Source organism: Vespula vulgaris, chromosome 25, assembly GCF_905475345.1.
Source record: "Vespula vulgaris chromosome 25, iyVesVulg1.1, whole genome shotgun sequence".
Classification (NCBI taxonomy): domain Eukaryota; kingdom Metazoa; phylum Arthropoda; class Insecta; order Hymenoptera; family Vespidae; genus Vespula; species Vespula vulgaris.
This window is the reverse complement of record NC_066610.1, coordinates 1,896,618-1,922,343: the sequence shown is the minus strand read 5'-3', so window position 1 is coordinate 1,922,343 and position 25,726 is coordinate 1,896,618. Positions and strand designations below refer to the sequence as shown.

Sequence of the window (25,726 nt, the reverse complement as noted above, 5' to 3'; positions counted from 1 at the left end):
TTCCCCTTCCATTCTTTAAGTAAGGAGTCAGCAGATTATTATTATTATTATTATTATTATTATTATTATTATTATTATTATTACTACATCGACCGGACTGCGGTAAGTAACATTTTTTATATAAATTAATTAATAACATATGGAATATGATGTTACCGTGTTTTCCAGGTTCCACGTAAGTACTTACGTACATGTTATCTAAGTTAGGTAGATGGTTATGTGCTTTTATTATACGCCTACGTATATCTTTCTTACTTGTTTGCTTATACGAGACTTATCGAAATGACGTTTAAACTTTGATAAAAATAAGGATAATGATATTGTGTACGAGAGAAAGAAAGATAGAGATAGAAAAAGAGAGAGAGAGAGAGAGAGAGATAGAGATAGATAGAGAGAAAGAGAGAGAGAATGGGAATGTCAGGGCCGTCCCTTAACCTTTGTCGTCCTTCGAACATCCTCCTCCCCCAACTGAACAAACGTCGTTGTCCTCTTACCAAGTAAAACAAGGCAAATAACCTTGAACAAATCTTTCTTTCCTTCTTTCTTTCTTTCTTTTCTTCTTTCTTTTTCTTTCTTTCTTTTTTTCTTTCTTTTTTCTTTTTTTTTTTCGCCTATCCACAGTTTTAATTACGTTCGAATTAATGCTTACTTAAGGCACGTTTAATACCACTACGCCCACGCGCGTATTGCTACGTACCTGCGCGTATAAAATCCTCAGGGTCGTATACGTAGGATATCATTGAAAATTTCTCGAGACTTTCGTTTGGAGACTTTCGATCGGATGATAAGAAATTTTATTTCCAAAGGTATGAAATCTTGAAAAATATTTTCTTTTTACTTTAGGATGGATAAAGAGGGTATCAAAGTTTAACCCAATGATCAGAGATTTAAACGAGAAGTAAAGAAAAATTCTGAAATCCTGAAGAAATCTAAGTACGTTCTGGTCGTACAGAGAAAAGAAACAAAGAATAAGGGAGGAAAAACAGTTTAAAAAGAAAAATCGTTTCACATATTGTAGAAATAAATAAATAAATAAATAAATAAATAAATAAATCGATGGATGAGGGATGAGTAACGGAGAAATTAATTTGATGGAATAAAAGTTTTATGATATTGGATGGTAGCGTTCGCAATATGATACGGCCCTGACTAGGGTGTCCAGACAGAAAAATCGCAAAGACTCTCCTCTCTCTCTCTCTTTCTCTCTTTCTATATATATATATATGTGTGTGTATGTGTGTGTGTTCGATGAGTGTAGTGCCACGAATAAGGGCCACATAAAGACGGGTCATAAAACTATGATTTACTGCTTGTCATTGATGCGTTTGCTGTCCGTCCATAAGATCCTACTCTACAGTTCATCATCGTCTCTGGTTCGTCTCCCTCTTATTATCTTTCTTATATATACTCTTTATTATTTTGCATTCAGCCGTTGCGAGAGAGAAAAGGAAGGCGAAACCCTGACGAATAATCGATTCCGCATAAATTTTCCATCCGGAATATCCAGAATCATTCGTTTATATATGAAACAAACGAAATCAAACCCCGAAGGAAAGAAAAAAACAATGCAAAACAAAACCAAAAACAAAAAAAAAGAGAAAGAAAACAAAAAGGTATAGCGAATGGAGGAGCATCGATAGATTCCTTTGTTGGTTTCATTATTTTTTTATTTTTATAAAAATATATTTAAAAAATAAAAAACATGTTCAACCCTTTAGATTCCCCAGGTTACGCGGTATTTAATATTGAAACCTTTCTAAAGGGTTTTGTCCTTGAATAAGCTCCTTGCAAGGGCTTCTTCGTTCTTCATGCATTGTCCTCCAAGCATAAGTCTCACACACACACACGCACACACATATATATATTGGATGTGGTCAGTGGGTTATTTAAAGTTTTAACGCAGTCAGAACTCGATGGCAAAGAAGAAGACGGTCGTGTTTAATGGTGTCTGCGGTTTCCCATCAAACTTCTCTCTCATAGTGTGTACCTGACATCTCGCACTTACCTTCTATATATTCTCTCTCTCTCTCTCTCTCTCTCTCTTCCTCTCTCTCTCTCTCTCCCTCTCTGTCTGTCTGTCTGTGTCTGTCTGTCTGTCTGTCTGTCTGTCTGTCTGTCTGTCTGTCTCTTTCTTTTGTACTTGGTTCATGTATCGCCCTGCGGGAGTCTTTTAACCGATCTTCACCCTCTTCTTCTTCTTCTTCTTCTTCTTCTTCTTCTTCTTATACTTCTTCTTCTTGTTCTTCTTCTTCTTCCTTTGGCTACATTCAAATCGAATCTTTTGCCGCATGGAATATCCGTAAATTGATTTTTCTCGCTTTCCTCATCCTACATTCGTTTATTATTACCACTACAAACAACTGGTTGACCCTGTTGGTCCTCTTAAAATTCTATCTTCTTCTCTTTCTGTTCGTATATATGTCTGTGTAATTATTAACACATGAAGTATACGTTAAGTAATGTTACCAATCGCGAATTTTCGTACATCGAGATAAGACCAATTTTATTTCTTTTGATTTTTCTTTTCCATCCTTTTTCTCAAAGATATCATCGACCAAACTGATTGAAACCTATGTGACTCGTGAAAGATGTTCATCCCTCACCTAGAGATTTTATTATATTTTTCTTCTTTTCTTTATTCTCAAGGAAAAATTGTTGATCGATGTTTTTGATAAAAATTGGAGCAGTTTGTAATTTTCATCTTTGAATAATTTACTATTGAAATTATGTTATGGAAACTTTAACAGACCGTTAAAACGATTCTACTTTATTAACTCTATTGTTACTATTAATAATAATAATTACTATTATTATTATAATAATAATAATTGAGGAGTCATAGAGAAGGAAGTCGAAAGGAAGTTGTTCCTGAACGGGGAAGACGAGTTTGTATGGTTACGGTGACATATGTTACGCACGTGTTTAACGTGTTGGCTATAATTACGAACGAATGGAAAATACTGTTGCACTGTAAGAACTCCGTATGTCATTGCATTGTTGTATTGTGTTTCTTGCATACATTATTTCTCTCTCTCTCGCACTCTCACACTTTTCTAACGTTAAAAAAGAAATTACTAATGGACTCTAACGCAACTGCGGAATAGTCAGAAGTCTTCGGAAAAATAAAGATAAAAAAGAATAAACCGAAAAAAAAAATTGCAAATTAAAAATTGCAAAACCAACCCAAATAAACGTCTCCTTGATATTATTCGAATTCGTCCCAGTGAGTACTCTTCAATTAATTTTTTGTTTCACCTCGATCTTTGTGGGTTTGGATTTGGGTTTTGGTTGGGTTTCTCGTTAATCGAAACAAACTTTCCAGACAATTACGGAGGGCAGAAAAAACAACTGGGTTTTTTTTTTCCAGACTTTTCTATTCTACCTCGAGCAATTTTTTTCATTCCTAAACGAACGTTGAGGGAAAAAGAAAACAACAGTAACAACAACAACAACAACAAGTAGTCTCTCGTAATAATTATTATCGACTCTTTGACGAACAATCTTTTTCTTTTTTTGTTCTCTCTAAAAAAAAAAAGAAAGAAAAAAAATGAAAGAGGACAAAAAATTTTCTTTTAATTTTAAAACTACGACAAAGTCTTTTAAACGTAAGTAAAAGTCTTCTCTCTCTCTCTCTCTTCCTCTCTCTTTCTTTTAACAGTGAAGTACAAAGAGGCTTCTCAGACGAAAGGTACACAAAGAGGTGCACGTAACTCACACGAATAAAAAAAATTCCCAATATCGTGGTCACCATTTCGCACCTGTAACTACTACTACACGTTTAACGAAATACCTACGTGCATAGAAAGAACGAGAACGAAAAAAATTCTGCCGAAATGAAAAAAGAGAAGCAAGGAGAAAATTAAAAAAAAAATCAACGAAAAAGAAAATTACGAAATAACAAAAAAAAGAAAATAATGATAACAATAATAAAAAAAAAATTTATCAGAAGGATTACGAAACAAGAAATAGCGAGGGATGAAAAGTGGGGGGTTGGAGTTAGAGTATATAAAAATAAACGTCCTTTCGTGTGTTCTATCTTCATAAATAACTAATAGTCTTATCTACTAACCCGTTCATATACTAACACACACATACACACATATGTATATATATATATATACACGTATTCATGTATCGATTTCATTCGAAGGTGAGTTCACATTTGACGTTAATAAAGCGAACAAGAAAAGAGAATAAATTCACTTTTATAATTTTAAAATTGAAGTAAAAAAAAAGAATTAGACAAATATATATATATATATATAGTAGACACACAAACAGAAACACATATATATACGAACCATATTAAAACCATTGCATTAAATTTTTTATACAACTTCAAAAAAAAAAAAAATACGTCCAGACGCTATTAAATGCATCGTTCATCTGTATATGTGTTCATGTATTTGTATAGTTAAGGTACTACGTAGAAAAAAATTGAGGGTGTAGAAAAGATATATATATATGTGTGTGTATGTGTGTTCGTCTTGATCATGAGAATTCATCTAAAAATCTTAACCCTACGTGTGATCCACGTATGTCTTCTAAAAAGGGATGCAATGTGTATATGTGTGTGTGTGTGAGAGAGAAAAAGAGAGAGAGAGAGGGTAAGACTTATACAGGGTGGGGTAACAAAAAAGGAAGTTCGTCGTGTCGCGAGAGGGACGAAAGAATAACAAGCAGTATCCCTATTCCATCCCTCACCTTCACCCCTCACTCCACCAACCCTCATCCCTTCAACTTCACCCTCCCTCTCTCCCCCAACCCTCTTTTCTCACGTCGATAACTTCCCTTTAAGGGCTGCAGCCATTCTCGAGGGAACGAGCCTTCGTTTCTTCAGATGTACTATCTCTATCTCTCTCCCACTCACTCACTCTCACTCACTTATTCATTCAGTGTCACTTATTAACCATAAGTTTTGTATTCTTAACTTTGAAGAATAGTTTTGAGAATCAGTCTTTTTTTTTTTTGAACGATTATTATTTTTTTATTTTTTTGGTCGTAATATCGAGAAAATATGAGGACCGTCGTAATATACGAATAATGTATTAATCATAAGTTTGATATTCTTAACTCAGATAATTATTCAGAATCAGTTTTTATTCTTTTTTTTTTCGTAACGATTATCATCATTATTATCATTCTTTTTTGTTTCTTTTTGATTGTTATTATTGTTATTGTTGTTGTTGTAGTAACATCGAGAAAGGATTTGGATCCTCGTGACATGAATAATATTCAACATGACGTTAATCGGTATCCAATCGGGTATATCATCTGCATGAACAAGCAACCGGCCCCATATTCAGAACACTGTGAACATGAGTGAACGTGGGTGATCAGGATTGTCGTATGAATATTTGATGGGAGCTGATCTCTGAAGCATTGTATACGTCGTCTCTAGGTTATATGGTTATAGTACGGTTAACTAGTTATGTATATAACCTATTTAAGTTAATAACAATTGGACGATACATGCATGTATAGGATCTCTCAAAAATGTGTAAGAATTATTTCAGAAAAAAAAGAAAAAAAAAAAGAAATGAAACGTACTCAACAAAATTCATTTTTGTGGATTGGATTTTGTTTTCTTTTCTTCTTATTCTGTTCTTCTTTTTCTTTTGATATCCCTTCTCCTTCCTACCCCAATTCAATTACTCTTGAGTCTCGTCGAATTTTTCCTGATAAACCAAAAGTGAGAAAAATGGAAGACACCAATTCTAATCCCACTTAAGTTACCACGAAAATAAAATAAATCTTAACAACGTATAATACAGGATCGGACAAGACTAACGTTGATCTTAAGATAACAGATAGCAAGGTCACGTTCTATTGAAGGTCGAGAAAACAACAAGGGAAAGAAAAATCAAGAGAGAAAGAAAGAGATAGAGAAACGAATAAAATAAAATAAAAGAAAGGGAAAATTGAAAGATTTATTTGAAAGTATCGAAAAAGAGATAATGATGGTCCGATTTGTATAACATCTTTTTTTTGTTTTTTACAGAAAAATATGTTCGTGTGGGTGAGGGTATGCGTTAGTATGACATATCGAAGCACGTGTCGATGCCATAGCTAACGAGAAAGAGAGATACATAGATAGAAAGAGAGTGAGAAAGATAGAGAGACAGAGAGAGACAGACTTACCCCACAACGTTCAACGACCCCTGCAATAGCTCGACCCTCCACCCAGGTTAACACACGATATCACCAACAGCACGGTCGGCCATTGCCAAAAACAACCCCCGGAAGTTGCACGCACATACACATACACACAGAGAGAAAGAGAGAAAGAGAGAAAGAGAGAGAGAGAGAGAGAGAGAGGTCCTCCCCTCCCAAAATGCACCAACAACGCCGCCAAGAGAGCAAGAGAGAAAGAGAAAGAGAAAGAGAAAGATAGAAGAGAAAAGAAGAGAAGAGGGTGGAGTGGGGGGAGGAAGTGAGCATGTACCGGCTGTAACAAGATGGCGACGATATCAACCCTTCTTCTTCATCTTCATCATCATCATCATCGTCATCGTCATCATCATCTTTTTCTTCTTCTTCTTCTTCTTCGATCAGGAGACAAATCACGTTTTAGATTATTATATACTTTCAGTCTATTTCTATCTCTCTCTTTCTTTTTTATACATACGACATACGTATTTTTATATATATACATACGTACATACATACATACATATATACATATGTACGTACGTACGTATGTATATATCATTTTTTTTAAATTCTAAAGAATCAAAAAATAAAGAAAAGAAAAAGAGAGAGAAAAGAACTATATAGATACCGGCGAATACACAACGCGAACACACACAAACACACACACTCGGAGAGAGAGAGAACGCGAAGACCCACCACCGTGGGGTGCATCGCACGACTACTCTCCACCTCTTGATAAGGGTGCTGGTGCTCGATGGTGGCGCCATCGTCGCCAAACCACCACCAAAGCTGGCCGGATGTCGGTCGCTTGGCAACCAGGAGAGATCGACCGACCGTTCCCCAAGCCCTCTCTCTCTCTCTCTCTCTCTCTCTCTCTCTCTCTCTCTCTCTCTCTCTCTCTCTCTCTCTCTCTCTTCTCCTCCTTTAACGCGCCTTCCCGCCTACGAGACGGTCTTTCCTCAACCCCTCCCCACTCCTCCATCATTTCAACCCCCCACCACTATCCTTTTTTCATTGTATTTGTTACGTTACTCTTTTTGTTTCTTTATCTTCTTCTTCTTCTTCTTCTTCTTCTTTGAAATCGCTAAACCGATCAGCCATCTTCCTGTTAGGCTAATAACAATGCGATTGATAAAGTGATAAATAATCTTTTTTTTTTTTTTTTTTTTTTTTTTTTTTTTTTTTTTTTTTTTTTTTTTTTTTTGAAAGATTTTACACGGTTAGGTGAGGGGTTGATTGTAATCGACGATTCGCTTTCTCTCTCTTTCTTTTTTTTAATAACAAAGTCGACAAAGTCGATAGTAGACAAGTGGTAAAGGTCTAATGGGGAAATACTGTAAGAAAGAAAGAGGGGTGGAGAAAGGGAAAAAGTAGATTTATTTTTCATGCGATACCGCAGTTTTTAATTCGATCTAATAAAGTTCTAACACATTTTGGGAATATTAAAAGTTATCGTTCTGGTCGACGTTGAAGGGAGAAACTATTAAAGTCCCATGAGTTTGACGCACACATCGCTATGGATGAAAGGAATACATTACTGAGTTATATTTCCTCGGAGTAAGAGAGAGAGAGAGAGAGAGATAGAGAGACAAATTATTCCGCAGTAAGAATAACCCAATTGGGTCAGTCTTTCATCAATTATTAATTGAAATCGTTAAAATTGCAAATCCGTCCAAATGTTATCGATTGTATGAATAATTTTTCTTTCTTTCTTTTTTTCTGTTGATACTTTTTGAACTTCTCGCCTTTTTCTTTTTTAAATACAAAATACGTTATACCATTAGTAAAGGATTACGAAATAATATTTTTCAGTCGCTTGGTAGAGTTTGAAAATGTTCAAAAATAAAACAGAAAAGAGAGAGAAAGAAAGACAGAGAATCTTCAGAAATAACGAAGGTAATCCTCTTTTGGTATTCCTGATCGATTTGGACTCAGGAGAAGACTTTGACGGTATCGAAACGATTGCTCTTTTAGTAACAACAAAATATTGATTCGATATTTTAAATTTTAATTTCAATATTTAGCAAAAACCCCTCACCTACATCTCCCAAAAAAATATTCTGATAAATCAACACTTCGTATTCTCGATTATATTACGATATATCGATTGACGATGAGTTTTTTAATTTCTTTAAAAAAATTTAGCCGATTTATAATAGTAGAAGCGATGCGGAATGGTTGATTAAAAATATTAACATTCACCAACCCCTAATTTTTTAATACATCTTAGACACTTCGCTATACCCAGTTTATCATTAATTAAACGAAAGTCAGTTACAGTAACGTTGTTTTAAAACAATTGTGTAGAAATTTAATCAAGGTAAGATGCGGAATGGTTAATTTGATATTTAACTATTCAACCAACCCCTAATTGTTTAATGAACATTTGGCCGTTTACTACAGCAGTAATATTATTGCTTATTAGGGTTTCGTTTAGATGCTGATGAATACAATTTTTTTTTTTTTCTTTTTTCTTTGTACAAAATCGACAAATTATGAATTACTTCCTGATTAGATGAGATTACGGATTAGTACGACTTTCGTTAGGACAAATGAACGTAAGCGTAAATCTGTATTACCCCTATGCTCGTTATTCTACGGAAACTGGGCAAAATCCAGTCAGCCTGATCCAGCACTGGAATAAATCGAGTTACCCAAACACGATTGAATTAACACGTTTGTAACAATGTCGCCGTTTACAGATTCCCTTGTAATTCATGAATGATAAATCATTGGGGGAAAATAGTATACCAGTTTTACTGCTGTAACATATACATATATCTATTGTATTTTATGTATATGTTTTGTACGCAAAAATTGTATTATTTTTTTATTACGAAAAAAAAAATTAGCCTGGTTAATTTTTAAAAATTTAATTTTTCTTTGATTTCTTTTTTTTATAATTTTTTATATATGTATATATATGTGTGTGTGTGTGTGTATATATATATATATATATATACAGATCAAAATAATAACGTTAGCGAAGTAGCTCGAACAAAATCCAATAGCATGAACATTCTGTACACAGTAGTCTATCACCTTCCCTCTTATTCCTCAACTATACCTATATTTGCCCTTTCCCTTTACCAGCAATATGTCAGAAGCTTTTAGCTACCCCTACGTGCTTAGTGAAACCTCCCTCTCCCCGTAAAGTTTCTATCATAAAGCAGCGAGAAGTTTCTCTCTCGATATCGTGTTGACTTCACCCTTCAAAACTAAAAGAGTACTTAACATAGTCATCGATCAAAGTACGCAAATTCGACTAACTATACTTACGATTAAAAAAGAAGTTTGAAACAAGAAGGAATTACACGAATAAATTGAACGAAAGTTTGTCGCAACGAATATAAAATAATAAGTATCGTTAGGCTGTGAACGTTCTGACAAAAAAGAAAAAGGAACAAAAATTTTACGTTCGATGAGAACAAAAAAAGAAAAACAAAAAACCAAAACCACAGCGTGAACGATTAGATTCACGATTGTCCAAAAAAAACAGAGAGAGAGAGAGAGAGAGAGAGAGAGAGAAAAGAAGAATTGACAAAATAAAGATAAGGAATAAAATTAAAAAAAAGAAGAAGAAAGAAAAGAAAAGAATAATTTGCACGCCCTCCTGCAGTGTGAAACGAAGCCCAATTCCAACCCTAACTGGGAACAACCCTTCAGAATTCGAAGTTGGGTCCTTGCAAGTACTTGACGAAAAGAAAGAAAAAAGAAAAGAAAGAAAGAGGCACGAAGACTACTTCTTGAAATAAACTTGAAGGAAACGAGGGTGAAAGAGAAAAAAAAAGAAAAAAGAAGAAAAAATAAAAAAAAGAAAAAAAAGAAAAATCAGAAAGAACAAAAAAAAAGATCGTCTACGAACATGAATCCTTTTGTCCTGGCCCTTTGCTAGAGCGAATACTTTAGGGGTGATTTCCATTCAACCCTTCTATCTATCTATCTCTCTCTCTCTCTTTTTGTTTCTCTCTCTCTCTCTTTCTCTCTCTCTTTCTCTCTCTCTCTCTCTATCTCTGTCTTTCTTTCTGTAAGAAAGGGTAACTAAAGCTTGGCAATGACAGGCAATACGTAATTGGCCTTTGGCGTTCGCACATGTATGGCCTTGTTAATGAAAGGAGACAAGTCCTGGCTAATGTCCTGGATACCTGGATACTTCCTCTTCCTAAATACTTGTACCCCTAACGATCCTTACTAACTACCAAAATGTATTATCATCATTAAAAGAGATCTTCTGCTCTACTGCCATTTTCTCACGTGAACGAGTTCAACCTCAATAGCAATCCTATCCCACCTCACTTTTTTTTTCGAAACGCGAGAAGAATATCGTAGGTAAATCTTTTTACATTTTGAAAATAAATTACGAGATAGATGTTATAGATTACGACAGTTACGATAGATAGATCGTAGCGTGTCCCATTTAAAAAAAAAGAATAATAATAATAATAATAATAAAATGTGCAGAAAATCGCAAGAATGCATCCCGTTCGAAGTAACCTTCAAAAACAAAAAACTGAACAGGACAGTTGGAGAATGAGATGTCTCAAAAATTGAAGGACGATCTTAAAAAAACAAAGAGAATAAAAAGAAAGAAAAAAATTTAGGACTAAGAGAATATCGCCAAAAGACAAAAGAGTAAGGTGTTTGCTTAGAGGGTTGAAAACCGTGTGACGTGGAGTTGTCAGCGATAGGACCAATCGGAACGAGGGAAAAAAAAGTTCTTTTTTAAAAGACCACCAGCTCTATCCTCTGATAAAATCTCTATCCCTATCTCTATCTCTCTCGTTCTAAAGTGACGTAGCAAGCCGACATTCAACATCCGTTTTCAACGTCAAGCGTCACAGAGTAAGAGAAAGATAGATTCAGAGAGACAGAGAGAGAGAGAAAGAGAGAGAGAGAGAGAGAGAGAGAGAGAGAGAGCACGGATATTGCCAGAGATGGTTCTTTTACGGTTGAAGAGGGGTGGGGGGAAAGGGGACTGTGAAAAAGTAGGTGCAAGGTCCCTTTCAGATTAGATCGCGTCCAATTTAGTTCGTTCGAGGTTTGACCTCGATTGCTAGCCATCTCTCTCTCTCTCTCTTTCTCTCTCTCTCTCTCTCTCTCTTTCTCTCTTTCTATCTTTTTCTGGGGCCCTCTGCCTTTTAATTCTACGTACGTGCAGGATGTGACATTCTCTCTCCTTCCTCCTACCTAGTTCACCCCTCACCTAGCCAACCACTTTTTGTTTTGTTTTCTTATCATCAGCGTCCGGTTAAACGGGAACCATTTAAAAATCAGTAAAGGTAATCTTTTGGTTCTGTCTTTTTCTTTTCTTTTTTTTTTTTTTTCTTTTAATGAAACTCCAGGTTCAAAATGGCGATTCAATTTTTGGTAAGGGTTCAATTAAATAACAAGGGACAAGAAATTTCTGAATCTAATCGAGTCGAGTAAATGCTTTCATCAAAGGATTCGATATCAAGTTCTATGGTGCTAAACACGGGTACTGTTCAGGGTGTCGACGCGAGCCCCCATTAATTTAGGAAGCTGAGGGTTGGCCGGCGGGTGTTAGGGAAGATCGGGGTTTACCATGGGTTGAAGGTTTTGCCAGTCAAAGGACTAGCCCCTCAGAATCTGACATCTATTTGACGTTTGATCGATCAATCAGGTTTCCTTTTCGAGAGCAGACTTCAAAGGGGAGCAGATTCATTGAGGTCTACAAGTAACAATAACATTGACCAGTCATTATCACGGGTAATTAGGTCAATAACAATTTTTCTTCTTTCCTTTTTCACTCAATTGATATATTTTATTAAAAGAAAAAAAAATCTTTAATGTCAAGATCGTTGTTTAAAGTCTAGTTAACAAGGGAAGACGATCTTCCCACGACGTTTAATAGCGATCCTCAATGATCCAACTCAGCGACAAGAGTTCCGGAACGATGATCACGTAAATGTGACCAAGGACTTTTTACCGGTCGTTAAACACGGGACACCATATTATAGATAATTACTTTTATTATCATCTCGTAATCGTAATTTTTCAGTTCTTCTCAAAAAAAAAAAAAGAAAAAAATTAAAAGTAAAAAATCGTTACTTTACTTTCTTTTTTTCTTTTGGATTATTTCGTAATAAAATCTTTCTTTTTTTCTTTTTTTTGTAATCGTTGTTGAATTGTGATCAAATATATTTATGATAATATAGACGGACTGCGGAATAACGAGTTTTTGTTTAGCCCGGTTCTCTGAGAGATATCAAACGAGAGTAGGAGACGGACAGTTTTCTAATGAAAATTCAAATGAGAGTGTTTTCGATGAAGAAAGGAAGGAGGATGAGAAAGAGAAAGAGGATAACCTGAAGGTTGTGTCAAGTAGGCTTTGAGGAGTAGTCCTTATTTACCAGAATGAGAAGGAATATCTAATTTTTGTTTTGTCCTTTCTCGATACACCCATCGAAACTTCTTTTCTTTTACAAACTTTCTTAAATATTAGATTCCGCAATTAGTGAACACAGTTAGTACGCTATAGGATAGCTCAAAAGTTCTTGAGTGATTATAAAAGTCGATCACCCCTTTTTCGAGACCATTTAGGCCAATCCTTTACGATCTAAACTTGAAGTTTTACGATATGACGACAAAAAAAAAAGAAAGAAAAAAAGAGATTAAGTGAAAACATCTCGAAAAGTGGTAATTGATTTTCTTTTAATTCATCTTTCAGAACCATCTTTCGGGTGAACTCTATATACGAGTAGTAATCCATATATAATCCGAGTAATACTCAATTTAGTCAACAATTAATAGTCATCGCTTTTTCTTTCGAAAAGAGTCATCTCTTATCCTTTCTAATTTTTTTTCTTTCTTTTTTCTCGATCGTACACCATTTTAAATCGCTTTCGTTCGTGAATCCAACAAGTTTTCCATAAAAAAAAAACAAAACAAAAGGATATTTGAATTAACGATTATCATCGGTGCGTTTAATTATTTATCAAGAATAGACAATCAAGTTTAATGTCCTCGTTAGTATAATAACAAAGTTAATAATTTCTTCTCGTTATTTCTCGGAAAACTTTTCTCCTAACCTATCTTATCCCAAAGCACCTGACCACCCCTCTCCCCGAATCCCCCGAATCTCATCGTAACCATTTCCCTCTCTCTTTTCCTTCTTTTCCGATTCCGCAGACAATGAAATAATGTTGAGAGTCTAAGAGTAATTCACACCGAGGTTACTCCATAGAGTTTCTATGGGAAAAGAGAGGCCAGGAAATCCCACGTAAGACAGGAAGGAATATCCTGTTAAGGAAGTAAGACAAAGAGAGAAAGAGAGAAAGAGAGAGATAGATATATTTAAGGAAGTCCCTTCACTGTTACACTCGCAAGTTCTAACTTTAGAGTGTCAGTTTAGTCAGCTACCTACACCTTTCTATATACTGTCTCTCGCCTACACCGTATGATCCTTCTTATCTAACGAAGGAAAAGGTAAAGGAGTAGGTTGAATCATATAGGGTGTCCTTAAAGTAACCATCGATTATATAAAATCAGGAAATATCAATAACGATATTTCATTAAAATCTACTGCGGCATCTCGAAACAACACTTTCAAGATTATACCATTCCGAGATTTGTTTTTGATAATAATAGAACAATTAATACTTCTGTATTATTTCAATACAAATTGGTTTCTGAATTTTTCCTTTGATCAATCGAGATTTTCCCTGATGTGACAATTGGTTTGATAACATTTCGTAATAATTAACGATTCTATCGATTTTTTAATCGTTACATGTTCGAAGAAAATGGATGATTGTTTAATGGGACACTCTGTATATATAGATAAAGGAGAACTTCTTTTCGTTGGAGTTTTTTTTTCTTTTCTTTTTTTGTTTTTTTTTTTTTTTTCTTGAAGAACAATGATTCAAGAAGCAGGAAAAGTTTCAAGAATATTCTAAGAGTGGTCCAAGAGGAGTGGGAGGAGTGGGAGGTGGAGGAGATATTGGCATGAACCTGCAATGCCATATATAGACAAGGATACCTATAGACATTTACAGAGAAGTTTACACTACGTGTGTTTGTGTGTGGGGGCGATTCAACGATGATGATGATGTGGTATTGGTGGAAAGGGGGTGAGAAGGGGTAAAATTGTAAAGTGTAGTAATAGTAGTAGTAGTGTAGTAGTAGTAGTAGTAGATGTAGGTAAGCCAGGACTGTAAATACTGCATCGTTGCTGCCTACCTCGCACGTTCGATATGGTATACAATCGATTCAAACCATTTCAACCATTTACTTTTACCTATATATATATATATATTATATATTATATAATAAATATAAAGAGTTTGATGTACACATATATAATAAAATTATTTCATATTAATTTATTCGATATACATAGTACGTTAAACAATATATAAAACAGTAGACACGAATCCTGGCATAAATGTGCTACATAAATCATTTGTTCCATGTGTACAGGGTGAGTCGAAAGATTTCGAAACTTATGATTTTGCAATCCGCAGCAAAAGATTAAACGAAAAAGTCCTGAAGGAGGGTAATCGATATATAAAATCATCTAAAAACGTTCAACCCCAATTACGTAAATCTTCCAAGGAAGTCGAAGAAATGATTAGAGGATATTAACTCTAAAATGAACACTTATATATAGGTTATTAAAATTCGTAGAAATTTCAAGTTTGAAGGTGAAATCTTTAACCTGATTCCTAACACGTATTTGGCAACTTACCAGGATATCCTGGATATCCTTAATAAAGGAATAAGAATCCTTTAAATGTCGGCCATATATCTCACGGCTCCACTTGACGTGTGAAATTATTTCTGATATTACATTCTATCTCAATCTCTCTCTCTCTCTCTCTCTCTCTAACACACACAGAGATAGAGTTAAAAATGAGATGGTAGATAGAATAGGTTACTACAACATTTGTTCTATTATTCGTGATAGCGGAATCAATTAGGCGTTAAAATATCAAAGTGAATTTATGATGAACGCATATCAATTCAATTCGTGTCAACGTTCGGAGTTATTATTATCTTTATAGTTAGTAGGACGAATCAATAAGTAATCATTGATCGTATCAAGCCAAATCAGATATTTGTAGATCGGTCAATCAACGTTAATCATACTTTCTGAATTATTTATTAATACAGATGTATGATAAGGAATATGATATCCTGACGAAAGTTAAGGATTTTCTTTCTTTTTTTTTTTGATTTTGTTCCTTTTGAGAATCCTTTTATCTACCCGAACCACCCCAAACGATCTATAAATTTTATCGAAGAATTATCGACGACGACAAAACGAAGGAATAAGCTAATTCTTATGGTGACCGTGGGGGTTAGCAACGGTGCTACTTATCATGATAAATGTCCTATGAAGGGATCGGCACGGCCTCCTAAGACGCTGAAATATTTCTGCAATAAACATGAACCTTCTCTGTACCTTCCCACGCCTCTCTGCAGGACTATCTTATATATTTTCTCCCTCTCTCTCTCTCTCTCTCTCTCTCTCTCTCTCTCTCTCTCTCTCTCTCTCTCTCTCTCTCTCTCTCTCTCTCTCTCTCTCTCTCTCTCTCTTTCGATGACTAGCAAAGCCAAGGTTTACACTTTTTCTTTGTTTTTTATTTTTTTGTAAATTGTTCAAGAAGACATCTCTCTCGGTTTCACTTTCATAAAAGAAAGACAAATCCTGATCGCATTATTCATCATAATCCCTAGCCCTTCTTCCTATATTTTTTATTTTCTAAATAAATACGTAGATTTGTTAAAAATGTTACATTTGATGGATCATCTAACAACGATTATATATAACAAATTTTCGACGAACTTTTCTACGTAAATAATATATGACTAATTATAAAGGCTCGACGAGTGACACAAATTTCACTGTTACACCATTACACCATATACAAAAACACGTAGACTCGATAACAATGTTTAACGAACGATGTCGAATTAATAATCCGCACGAAGAGAAATGTAATCAATTTGAAAAAATAATATCCCAACTTACCGCGGAGTCACATTTTCTTGAGGAAAGATGTAATACTTTAAGAGATACCTAAATATATACTCTGTCTCTCTTGTTCTCATTTACACGTAAAATTCAAAGGGACGAAATTCAGCCCAAATAAGAAAGAAAGAGAGAGAGAGAGAGAGAAAGAGAGACAGACGCATTACCTCGACGATTTATGCGGCTCCTTTCCCAAACGCATTCATCATTCCATGGTGTCGGCGGCTTGCTTTTACCCTCTCTCACTCCTCCTCCTCCTACTCCTCCTACTCTTCCTTCTTCTACTTCTCCTCACATCTTCCTTCACTAACACTAACACTAACACTAACACTAACACTGACACTACTACACAATCTCCATCTCTTCCTCATACTCCTTCATCCTCACCTTCACTCTCGCTCTCTACCTATCCGACTGTATCTCTATCCTCTTTCCTCTTTCTTTTAAAGATTTAGCCCAACTCTCTCGACTCCTCCTTCTTCATTGTATACACATACACACGCGTACACGCGTAACACGTATTCATTCACTCGTTCGATTTTATACGTTAACATGTGTGTATACATACATATATATATATATATATATGCTTTTTTCTTACTCATTCATATACGTACATTAACTTTCTCAATGCGCATGCGCACACATACAATATACGTATATACGTATAGAAACACTTTCTATCCCTTAGTTTTACACACAGCGCCACTTCGTCACATCGGATGGATAAACGAGTGAGAGAGATTTTTGTTGACAGTAACAATTGTCGATATTTGTTCGTCCTGTTATCACTAACTTTCGTTACTTCTCTATCTCTCTCTTTCTCTCTCATTTTGTCGCTTTTCTTTTTCTTTCGTATCATTCTTATTTCTCTGTATATGCATATATATATATATATATGTGTGTGTGTGTGTACACTCATCGGACTTAATATGAAACATTCAATGAACGAAAAGTCGAAGAGAAAGAAGAGGTGAAGGGTGAGGGAGTGAAAGAGAGAAACTAAGAGAAAGTAGATACCAGGACCACCTTGATACATTTTATTTAAAATTTCATTTCAATGAATTTGCAGCATGAATATATCTATACACGAATAATTCGTAAGTTTATGTGTATGGGGTTTGTGTGGGTGTTCAAATAAATGAGTCCTATACACACATACTCTCTCTCTCTCTCTCTCTCTCTCTCTTTCTCTCTCTTTGAAATTTACTACTGTTTCGCTCGATTTCCTGTTTGACATTAGGGTGAAACTAACTTGCTAACGTTACGTTCGTTTCCGACAAAATTTTAGAACAAAGAGAACGATTTTAGGGGATGAAATATTTTTAGACTATGTCTTTCAAGTTAACAAACAAATTTTATCAGCCAATAGTAATTCCTATTGTTGTTCGTAAGTCAAGTTTACAAACGTGAATCAACGAATCACTAATTTGTTTGTTTTGCTATTTTACTATTCCAACAGAACATGCACCTGGTTAAATATCAAACCGAATTCGTTATCAATCGTAACATTTGATTGAAGAGATTACGTATCGATGAGGAACAACGACGACAATGATTAAAAAAGAATCCCTAGGATTTTGTTAATACCGAAATAATGATGATTATGTAACACGAAATGTTATCAGAACTGGGACAAAGCTTTGCAAATGATTTTTTTCGGTTTTGCTTTTTAAAAGTCGATTTTCTAGATCGATGATTTTTGTTCTTTCTCTTTTTGTCCTAAATTACCCCAGATTATAAAGCTACTAGCCTCGTTTGTAAAACTGCGAGCTTAAAAGGTCGGCTAAAAGGTTAATTGATTTTTAAAATTATCTAAAAAAAGACGTTTGGTCTATCCTAGAAAACTTTTAGCTTACCCTCTTTACAAGGTACTCGTAAAAAATATTAAACTGATAACACACCTCGCTGCATTCTTCCCAAACAACACAAAACATTTATTAGCATGTATTAAAAAATAATCAAAAATTTTAATAAACATCGGATCGGTATAACATTTTTAGAAGATTCATTTCGGTGATGAGAGTAAAAAAAGAAATAAATAAAAAAATAAAAAACGAAGAAAGAAAAAAAAAAGATAAAAAGATCTCTAGATCCGATGGATGATGGTGAGGCATTAACACCGACGTGTTTCGACGTCAGGTGTTGCCCACAACAGAAAAATTTGCATTTAAAGCCAATGCCAGGGGCGAGAGAGAGATAGAGAGGGAAAAAAAAAAGAATTAGTAAAAAGGACTCTTCTCTCAGATCCTTTTGACGAGACCGAACTCGTCAGCAGGAACAAAAAGAATACATATATATCTCAAAAAGGCTAAATAAAAATCTACAGACGAGTTCTTTGAACTCTTCCACCTTCCATCATCTCCCCTTTCCAAATCGATCTCAAAAAAAAAAAAGAAAGAAAAAAAAATAGGATAATAATTTGTCTACTTGAAATCTGATTCCTTAGAACCAGCAACTGTCAACGTCAATCGTAATCCTTAGACCCCAAAAACGATTGGGATGGCGTAGGACGAAGGACAAACATAGATCAGTGGATCAGTCCTGTCCTTTCTGACGTTTAACAGGCAAGATATAAGACTCCGCAGGATTCATTTGTCCAGTTGAGAGTGAAAATTTCATAGGAATATTCTCTAACAGGTTGTTAACCTTGCAACAACAAAAAACCCAACAACACCCAGATTCTACCTAACTTTACAAATTACGAATACTCTAACAGTCTCTGTAAAATCTCTTATTGAAGAAATTTAATGAAACTTTAATAATACATCAACGACGAATCTTGACTCGGTTGATCGAAATATCATTCCTCTTTGATATTTTCAGGTCAATAACCTCTTCCAAAAGATAAACATAGACAGAGAAAGAAAGAAAGAGAGAAAGAGAGAGAGAGAGAGAGAGAAAGATAATTTGATATCGTAAAGAAATACTTGAGCAGAGTTTCTCCATTTCTCGAGGCACGAAATCGCGGTGGTATCGTTGAGGGTTTTGCCAAGAATAGAAGAATAAGTAGAAATAAGAGATAAAATAAAGTAAATACGTATAGGTAGGTAGGTAGATAGCTAGGTAGGTAGGTAGGTAGGTAGGTAGGTAGGTAGGTAGGTAGGTAGGTAGGTAGGTACATAAGCTAACTACGAAAGTGTAAGGAAGGAATACTAGAGGCAATCGTCGTATCGAGGCTCACCTTGTTTTCCCACCCATGGTATTCATTTCAAGGACAGGAGAAACATTTCGATCGGTTGTAAGGGAGATTCCCAGTGCAGATTTTCTGCGGGGCAGCTGGCAAAAGGATGTACTAAATCTTGCCCGGATATCTCGAGAGTATATCAGAGTCAGTGTGGCAGCGGGGTGCCTGATGCAGTCGACGCTTAGCAAACGAGAAAGAAAGAAAGAAAGAAAGAAAGAAAGAAAGAAAGAAAGAAAGAAAGAAAGAAAGAAAGAAAGAAAGAAAGATAGTTGCTGTGGTTGCTGGTTTGCTGGGTTGCTGGTTGCATGGCCACTGATCCTAGCCGACGTTGCTTCTGCTGTTACCGTTCTACTCCTCCTGCTGCTGTGTTGCTTCTGATGCTCCCGGCTACGATTCTTCTCTATACTCTTTACTATGGACCATCCTGTCGTTCCTGTCTCTTCCTTTATCGATCCCTCACCTTCTTCCAACTCGAAAATCTTTCTTTCGTATTTTCAATCTACCAACGCAACACCCCAACATACAATCCTTTAACCTTTTATAACTTTAGCACAGTTAAGAAGTGTTTTATTCGATTCATATGACTTTTATTTTTGTTATTTTTATTTATTTTTATTTATTTATTGTTCTTACAATTTTAATCATTTTTTATTATTATTATTATTATTAGTATTATTATTATTATTATTATTATTATTATTATTATTATTATTATTATTATTATTATTATTATTATTATTATTATTATTATTATTATTATTATTATTATTATTATTATTATTATTATTATTATTATTATTATTATTATTATTATTATTATTATTATTATTATTATTATTATTATTATTATTATTATTATTATTATTATTATTATTATTATTATTATTATTATTATTATTATTATTATTATTATTATTGTAATCATCAGCAGCAGCAGCAGTAGCAGCAGCAGTAGCAACAGTAGTAATAGAGTCATCGTCGTTAAATTAATTAATTTATTATCAAAGATAATATTCGAGATATGAAACTTGTTGAAATTTTAATTATAGTATTTTTATTAATATATAGGTGTATATTAGATATAGGAATCATTTTGAAGATGATATATCGTACGGCCCTGAGTTCACTGTACCGGGTTAGAAACCATCGGTTGAATAGAATGGAACGTTGGTATGACCCTTACTGACCCGAAAGACCGAATCTCAGGATTAAAACCACCTTGCTGTCGGTCCATCCTACATTCTATATATTCCGCAATACTATACCCATAGTATACATAAGATAGAAAGAGACATTAACATTTACAGATTAGGAAATATACATGTTATATTCGTACATCGTGAAACAGATGTAGCAAGAAAAAAAAAAAGATAAAAAAGATAATAAAAAATGAAAAAGAAAACAATTTTAATAAACAAAAAAATTACCTTCTAACAAATTTCAAACTATTCAAATATCAACCTTGAGACTCAAAAATATAAATTATTTCAGTTGAAACATTTGAATCATTCTTTCTTTCTCAATGATTCATCATACTCATATACACAAATCACACGTACATATATACGTATACTTAATAAAAATTAAGTCAATTTTATCATTGACTATTTTGTAAAATATTAAAAAAATAATAATAATAATAATAATTTCTCTAAACTCTTCTAATCATCTTTTAATCTTTTTGAAATCCTCTGTATTCCTTCCCTCTCTGTCTCTTTCTTTCTCTTTTTAATTAATTTTAATTAATTTTTTTCCCCACCCCCATCAAGTAACCCTTTGCATTGCATCAATTTTAATCCACGTAGTATCAGTTAAAATCCGCCAGAGTGCGACTGTGTAATATTCCACATCGAAAAGGCCCACCCCCCACCCACCACTCGACCAACACATTCTTAACAGACCCTCTCCAGCCCTAACAGACCCCACCTCAACAGACCAACCTCCTCCACCTCCTCTTCTTCTTTTAGATCTCGTTATTTCTCGGTCTTTCCTGTCTGAGGATTTTCACGAGATTACATCGAGCCCACTCGCTCGGTAATTCCCTTAAATCCCTTCAACCACGACCTGTCTGCCCTTCGACCTATGACCCCGAAAGAGGATGAAGCATAAGAAGAGAATGAACAAAATGGAACAAGAGGGAGAAAGAGTCAGATAGAAAGAGAAAAAGAGATAGATAGATAGATAGATAGATAGATAGATAAAGATAGAGAGAAAGAGAGAGAGAGAGAAAGAGAGACTACAGTATCAAAGAAAAGTCTCTTTTTAATTAAGCGGGGCAGCGAACTTTCGACGATCTCACGATTCAACGATAAAGCTTTAATGACAGCAGGCTAGCCCTCAGCTTTACCTATGATAGCCCTTCCCCCACTACTCACCCTTCCACCAGATTCCCTACCCCTACTATTTTCTTCTGTTCTCTTCTGTTCTCTTCTGTTCTCTTTTCTTTATTGGCCTGGCTATACTTTACTGACTCTAAAATGCTCCAAGCACTTTTTTTTTACCTTCTATCGTTTATGTTTGCACTCTTGTTGTTCCACCCTTCTTTCCGATCTGATAAAAAAGTTCAAAGGTTTAGATATCGTAAGAATTATTTCTAATGACAATGCTAATGATTTTTTCGTTTTTTCTTTTTTCTTTTTTCTTTTTTTGTAAATCAAATCGATCTTATGATTCTTTTATTTTTATTTTTGATCTTACAACCCTCGTGTTGTTATCGTTCCTAATAATTCTTTTTTTTTTTTAACATACTTAATTAGTAATTAATTATAAATGTACATATATATATATATATGTATGTATATGTATATATATATATAAAGAAATATCTAAAGGAATGACATTCCTTGATAAATTTTAATAGCCAATGGGGGAATTGAAGAGGAAATTAAGTTCATTTTGAAGTAACTTATCTCGAAAGAAAAATCGTTTCTCTTTTCCTTCCCATCTGCTTTTCTGTATCGTTGCACTTGAATCTCACGTAGAGATAGAACGAGAGAGAGAGAGAGAGAGAGAGAGAGAGAGAGAGAGAGAGAGAGAGAGAGAGAGAGAGAGAGAGAGAGAGAGAGAGAGAGAGAGAGGAAGATAGAACGAGAGATGAAAGTTCAACGGCGGAGCCTGCAAAAGGATCGTGTTTCCCTCTCGTCGTTGTTCGCTTCGAATAGAAAAGGGATAAAAAAAAAAATAAAAAAATAAAACAGAAAAATAACAATAAAAGCAACAATAAAAAAGCAAATATCGTCTGTTAGCTCAAGTGTACAAGAGGAGCTATGGACGAGGAAGAAGAAAGAAATAAATCAAAAAAAAAAAAAGAAAAAGAAAGAAAAGTAAAAGAGGATAAATAAATAAATAAATAAATAAATAAATAAATAAATAAATAAATAAATAAATAAAAGTAAAAGTAAAAATGAAAATAAAAAAAAAAGAAGAAGGATTCAAGGACGTTGTTCGTCCAACAGCCGGCATACGATTTCCAAAGGACGAAGGTCGTTCTCTTTATCTCTTTCTCTTTCTTTCTCTCTCTTTCTGACTTCTCGCATAACGAGTTGCTACCACGTGCCGCAAATGGCATACTTCATAAAAAAAAAGAAAGAGGGAAGAAAAAAATCGTAAAATATTTCTCTCGTATCTTGTGAAGGCTGTAATTAATTAACCTAATTAATTCAGTTCAATTAAATATTAGAAAGTTTCTATGAAGGGAATACACACCGTTTGATACTTTATTTAAATAATTTTTTATGATATTAATACTGTTTTTAATACGTTGATGGTAGGAGAAGGAAAAAAAAGGAAGAAATGAAAATTAATAAACTGCAATTTTGATTAGTTTCGATCGATCATAAGTTTTTAATCTAATCAACGTTGTTTCAATTTGCTCGAGCCCTTTTCAAGACCGCTCTCGAGTGGTTTGTATATATATACCTGTATAGTAATTTAGTTAATCGGTGTTATCTAATCCGTATACAAGTTAAAATGATATTCTATTATCTTAACGAGGTATATGAAAAGACCTGTTTTATCGACGTTGTCAAAGATTTAACAGAGAAAAGAAAACAAGAAAGAAATAAATGTAATTTTCAATAACTGTTTTATCGACGTTGATCAAAGATTAAATTTTAATCGTACGATTAAAAAGGATACTTGTAATTTCTGTATTATCGACGTTAAACGAATAAAACTGAATAATTCTGTTTTATCGACGTTGTCAATAGCTTAACGCGAACGATTAACAAAAACAAATATCCCCAAGTGCCTGTTTTATCGACGAAAAATATCAAACAATGTTAACCAACGAAAAATATCCAAAATAACTATTTCGTTTTACCGACCTTGTCAAAAAATAAAATAAAGAAAAAAGAAACAAATCTAGCCAGATCGAAACGATAAATGAAGAACCGATGGTACTATATATTGCTCAACATAAAAAGAGAAAGAGAAAAAAAGAAAAAGAGAGAAACAAGTGATCAGATCATGGTTTTTAAAAGCGAAAGCATTTATCGTATTGCGGGATGCAATTATTTGTTTATAAATTAGTTTATTTTTGTCATGCGCCCGATTAAGTATTCCAACCATAGAATACCACCCTCCACCCTATTTCTTCTCTTTTCTCGTTTGGCCACTTGTCTTTGGATTGGAAAATAAAGGACGTGTATATATATATATATATCTGCTTGTGTATGAGAAAGGAGACTGAAAACAAACCTACTCTCTATATCTCTCTATCTTTCTCTTTCTCGCTAGCTGTCATTTAGCAAGAGTCTTAATGGAACACGAATACCAGTGCCACAATGCCATCGCTCGTTGGAAGTAAACCTTGTCGGATATAACGAACCAATATCTTAGCCAACTCGATTGTCCCGTTGTCTCCTAATGTCGACGACTTTTAACTATTCGTAACTCGCGGATTTCTTCTACATAATAAGAAACTGTTCACGAACGCTGCAAAGCTTGTTTACCAGGACGATTTGAAAACACTTTAAAAATATTTCAATTTTGTTTATTTCCAAAGAGGAAAATTATACTCGATCATTTTACATTTAATTCAAATCAATAATTAATTTTAATTCAAACGGAATAATCAAACATAATATTTTCAAATCGATAGATAATATTGGCTCGTTAATGGAGTTCAAACAGTCCGTTCGAGAGTATTAAATTATGTTAAATTAGGTGTAATAGTTATTAATATTGGATGGATTTTAGGAGACATTTATGTACATGTCATATTATATTTTATATTAATATGAAATATTGATATGAAAAATTGATATAGTGAAATTTCACTAAGGATTATTATCAGATGTAACAGAGAAAACTATACCTTCAACGATATACAATCTAGATGGTCTGATCGTTCGGGACCAGGTACTAGGTCTCGTTAATTAGTATAGAAATGGGCTACTTCGTTAAACGTAATTACATTAAGCATGCCTTGTGCGTTATTCTATATACGAACATATATATATATATTCACATCATTACACAAATACATAAGAGTCTACTTAGTCGATCGTTCCGATCGTATTAACGAAGTTCGGTATGCCATACTACAGAATTTATAATGATCATAAATAATGACAATTATTAACTATTATTTCCAGTACTTCCAGTACTATAAAGTATGATTAAATAGTCAATTAATTAATTAATTAATCGAACAGGATTCTAACGTCTATCCTGAAATTTAACACACATTTTTTTCCTTTTTAAATTTTCTTTTCTCTCCTTTTTTTTCTCTGAGCCAATTGAACATTTTCAATTTAAATTCGGGACGATCGATTTCTTTTTAATACTTGCGGTTCGTGAAAAAGACGCGAAAAAAAAAAAGAAAAAAAAAAGAATTGATCAAAACTATTTCGTCCGTTTAATTTCATTATCGTAACGAACGGAGAACGAATCGAAAGAGAGAAAAATAAAGAAAGAGAGAAGGAGAAAAAAAAAGAGTGAGAAAAAAATTTTTTCAACCCCCAAACATCAAATTAAGGTCGCCCAATATTCGCCCCAGATATACGGCCCTGTTCTGGTCCAGACTATTGATCCTACTGAGAGTGAGTGAGAGAGTGAGAGACAGAATGGCGATAGAAAGGACGAAAGTGTGAGAGTGAGAAAGAAAGAGAGAGAGTGAGACACACATACATATATATATATGTATATAGAAAAGCGAGAAATGGAGAATAGAGATAAAGATAGAAAGAGAGAGAGAGAGAGAGAGAAAGAGCTGAAGAAGGGGTGGAAGAGAAAGAGAGAATCTAAAAGGAGGGTGTTAGTCCGTATTATTACCCTCAACTTGAACTCGACGTATAAATTTTTCCGTCGTTCTACTTAAACGTACAACATACTGCTTTATCTCTCTCTCTCTCTCTCTTTTTTTCTGTCTGTCTCTCTCTCTCTCTCTC

General features: G+C 34.2%; 1 protein-coding gene across 9 annotated transcripts in view; it reads right to left on the bottom strand.

Moving 5' to 3' along the window:
- LOC127072321 (SH3 and multiple ankyrin repeat domains protein 2) overlaps positions 1-25,726 on the bottom strand; it is a 133,101-nt gene that overhangs the window by 41,721 nt on the left and 65,654 nt on the right. The window contains exons 1-2 of one of the 9 annotated variants that reach the window (XM_051012644.1): positions 6,782-6,957; positions 6,446-6,613 (exon numbers count right to left, since the gene is read on the bottom strand). The exons of 5 other annotated variants lie outside the window; for them this stretch is intronic. The gene's annotated coding sequence lies outside the window, so the exon portion shown is untranslated. Of the gene's footprint in view, positions 1-6,141; positions 6,415-6,445; positions 6,614-6,781; positions 6,958-25,726 lie in introns of those variants that run through there. 3 more of the 9 variants (XM_051012645.1, XM_051012647.1, XM_051012646.1) reach the window with 3 other exon arrangements.